The sequence below is a fragment of the Myotis davidii genome, unplaced genomic scaffold (assembly GCF_000327345.1).
Source record: "Myotis davidii unplaced genomic scaffold, ASM32734v1 scaffold6, whole genome shotgun sequence".
Lineage (NCBI taxonomy): Eukaryota > Metazoa > Chordata > Mammalia > Chiroptera > Vespertilionidae > Myotis > Myotis davidii.
Genome location: NW_006383011.1, coordinates 5435550 through 5439354, shown reverse-complemented (window position 1 = coordinate 5439354; position 3805 = coordinate 5435550). Strand labels below are relative to the sequence as shown.

The 3805-nt window shown below is 52.9% G+C and overlaps 1 protein-coding gene across 3 annotated transcripts in view; it reads left to right on the top strand.

Moving 5' to 3' along the window:
- The window catches only part of AHSA2 (AHA1, activator of heat shock 90kDa protein ATPase homolog 2 (yeast)), a 37172-nt gene that overhangs the window by 15955 nt on the left and 17412 nt on the right, over positions 1-3805 (top strand). For 2 of the 3 annotated variants that reach the window (XM_006778561.2, XM_006778562.2), the window contains exon 1: positions 2672-2751. The gene's annotated coding sequence lies outside the window, so the exon portion shown is untranslated. Of the gene's footprint in view, positions 1-2665; positions 2752-3805 lie in introns of those variants that run through there. The other variant, XM_006778564.2, reaches the window with a different exon arrangement.

The following is a 3805-nucleotide window of genomic DNA, read 5'->3' as shown; positions in this document are numbered from 1 at the left end:
CCACAACCTGGGCACATGCCCCGACTGGGAATCAAACCTTGACTTCCTGGTTCTTGGGCCCATGTTCATCCACTGAGCAACACCGGCCACGCATATCTCTTTCTTTTGTGGCAATTATTGGAGCTTTATTAGTTGCCTTAGGTGTTGTCACATTTTCTTATTTCTTTATGAGCCTTACCTTGCATTGGTATCTGTACATATAAGTGGTCTCCTCTTACAGACTTTATAGGTTTGTATCAGCAAGAAAAGACCATCTTTCAGCTCAGCTTGGGAACTGGGTGGGCCAGCCAGTGGTATCCATGGTCTCTTGAAGTTTGTTGTCAGGGTGTCTAGTTGGGTGGGGCCTCTACGTGTGCTTTGAGGAGTTGATTGCTGATGGCTGGGCTCCACATTGAAGCAGGGCCACTAGCTGGGCTCTGCAGTTACCTCTAGTCAGGCGGGTCCTTGGCAGGGCACTGTCACTGGTTGGACCCTATGATTAGGGAGGCCTTTGGGCTAGCTCCACAATTGCTCCTGGGTGGGTGGGGTCTCCGACTATGCCTCTTGATCAGATGGTGCCACTGGTGGATTCTGTGCAGGCAGGGCTTTGGGGTTGGACCTGGGCTCAGGCTGTGCTCTGTGACCAGGTGGGCACACAGGTGTGCAGGCTTGCCTTTGTGCCAGGTAGGCCCGTAGGCCGCTGGCTGTGCTCCACTGTTGAGCAAAGTCTCTGGCTGGGCTCTCAGCCAGGAGGAGCCTCCAGCCGTTGGGTGGGGCTAAGACTGTGCTCTGCAGTTGGTCGGGGTCACTGTCTGGATGAGGCCTCAACCTCTGTGTTGCATTTGGGCAGGGCTGTAGGCCGGGCTCTGTGGCTGCCTAGGTCACTGTTGAGGCTCCCTCGCTGTGCCCAGCAGTTGGACAGGTGCTGGTTAGGCTCCCTGCCTGGGTGGGGCTGCAGGTGGGCCCATCCTGTTCCCGGTCAGGCTTCCTGGACGGTTGGGACTGGAGGCTCTGCTTAGCAGTTGAGCAGGGCTGCAGATGTGTCTCCTGCCTGGGTGTTGCTATCTCCACAGCTGGCTTCGGCCATTGCCTGGGGATCTAAATCGGGCCCCCGGTGGGCTGTCCCTGATTGGGACCTCTACTTATGTGCTGCTGCAGGCAGGAGTGCGGTCCACCAAGATCTTAGTGCTGCACAGCACATGATTGTCCAACCACTCTGCTGTACACCTGAAACTAATGCAAAAATAACGTTGAATGTAAGTGGAAAAAAAGATTTGAGTGCTGGTTGCTGAAAGCCCTGCCCCTACTCCTCTGATTTCCCGTGGGAAGGCCCAGGCAGTCTCCCAGGCAGCACCCCACAATTCTGGAGTTGGTCGGGGTCACTGTCTGGATGAGGCCTCAACCTCTGTGTTGCATTTGGGCAGGGCTGTAGGCCGGGCTCTGTGGCTGCCTAGGTCACTGTTGAGGCTCCCTCGCTGTGCCCAGCAGTTGGACAGGTGCTGGTTAGGCTCCCTGCCTGGGTGGGGCTGCAGGTGGGCCCATCCTGTTCCCGGTCAGGCTTCCTGGACGGTTGGGACTGGAGGCTCTGCTTAGCAGTTGAGCAGGGCTGCAGATGTGTCTCCTGCCTGGGTGTTGCTATCTCCACAGCTGGCTTCGGCCATTGCCTGGGGATCTAAATCGGGCCCCCGGTGGGCTGTCCCTGATTGGGACCTCTACTTATGTGCTGCTGCAGGCAGGAGTGCGGTCCACCAAGATCTTAGTGCTGCACAGCACATGATTGTCCAACCACTCTGCTGTACACCTGAAACTAATGCAAAAATAACGTTGAATGTAAGTGGAAAAAAAGATTTGAGTGCTGGTTGCTGAAAGCCCTGCCCCTACTCCTCTGATTCCCCGTGGGAAGGCCCAGGCAGTCTCCCAGGCAGCACCCCACAATTCTGGAGGACCCTGGGTGTGCACCTCGTGCTGTTCTCCCTCTGGAGAAACCACAGTGGGAACCTCTCCCTGGGGCTGTGCTGGCCTGAGGGCGGGTCATTCGGTCAGTGTTACTACTCCTTGGCCTCTAGTGCCGTCCTCTCTGCCCCGGGTCCAGGAGGGGGTTCCAGCCTCACCTGTGGGTTCTGGGATTTTCACAGTGTCCTGTCTAGGTAGCTGCTAGTTAGTCATTTTGTGAGGGCACTGAACTTGGGGATAATGTACCAGTATGTTGCCACCTTGATGTGGTCACTGAAATCACTCTGGTGTTGAAGAAAATCCAGCTGCATGGAGTCCACATAGAACTTCCCAGCCACAGCCTCTCCCCCTCCCATGATCAGAACTCGTCCCGTCCTGTTCTTCCATCTCTTTTGTGACTCATCAGGGTGGCCCTTTATCCTGCTTTGATGTGGTAGAGAATATTGGGGGATGAAGAAGATACACTGGTTACAAAACCACTTACTCCAACCCCACGCTTCCACCTGGCCCTGATTCTGTGTGCACGTTCGTTGGCCGGGTCCCGGTTGCTTACCTGTTCACGGGCCAGGGAACAGGGCCAGTGTTGGTACCTGTGTGGTGGGAAAGCCTGAAGCCTCCTGGTCACTAGCTGTGGCGGCTCCTGTGAGGAGGGCCGGCTCTTCGGTTATGCAGGGAAGTTTTGCATAAACCTATTGTTACTTTGTAATTGAAGAACATGTTTTGCTCATTTTAGGTATAATTAAAGAATCTGGTGCAAAGCACAAGGGATTGGTTGAAATACCCAACCTTTCTGAAGAAAATGAAGTAGACGACACTGAGGTATAGTATCTGTTTCCTTGTTTGTAATATCAAGCTCCTGCTATAGATGGAGGAGGTTTGAAAAACTGTTGATCAGACAGCGATTCCTGCAGTTTCGGTCAGTGTGGAGGGCTTGCTTGCTCAGGCAGCATGGGGTGTGGAGCGGAGCAGAGGGTGTAGGAGAGTAAACGGAGGCAGCCCTAGACTGCCCCCCGACCAGTGTGGGGCCTGGGCCTGCAGTCCGTGGTCTCATCCGTGAGACGGGATGGATTCGGCTCTCGGTGTTTTCAGGTGAATGTGACGTCTGCGGACTGTCCGGTGTCAGGGAGCATGCGGTTTGGTGGAGGGGTTGTTTCTCCTCCCCTGCATCTTCGCTGTTTCCCTTTAATAGTGAGAATCCTCAGCTGTTGGCTGTGATCTCCCTTGGCTATATCGTATGTTTTTCGTAAACTAATTAGCACGTATTGGTTCTGACTGGCTCTCTGTTCTCTTGGTGATGGAGCCTGTGTGGTGAATTCTGACCTTGGTTTTCAGCCAGTGCCTCCTGGAAGCTGAAAGCTGGTTCTGGGGAGAGACCGTTTGTACAGCAGCTGTATTTTCCAAACCAAATAGTTTGACAAAATGTCTTTTTTGATTTGTGAAACTATTCAGTGTGAAGGCTTTCAAAGATATGAAAACTAAAACATACTGGGCAACAGTCTATGACAGTGATGGAGAACCTATGACATGCGTGTCAGAGGTGACACGCGAACTCATTTTTTTGGTTGATATTTCTTTGTTAAATGGCATTTAAATATATAAAATAAATATCAAAAATATAAGTCTTTGTTTTACTATGACTGCAAATATCAAAAAATTTCTGTATGTGACAGGGCACCAGAGTTAAGTTAGGGTTGTTCAAAATGCTGACACGTCCAGCTCAAAATGTTCGCCATCACTGGCCTAGCTCATGCCTCCTTACAGTTCACCTCCCTCTGGCCTCACTTGTATAAGGTCCTCCTTCCTGGCCCCACCCAGATGCCCCCCAGAAGGATGCATGTGTGCCCTGAGCTCCCACTGTGCCCCCACACACTTC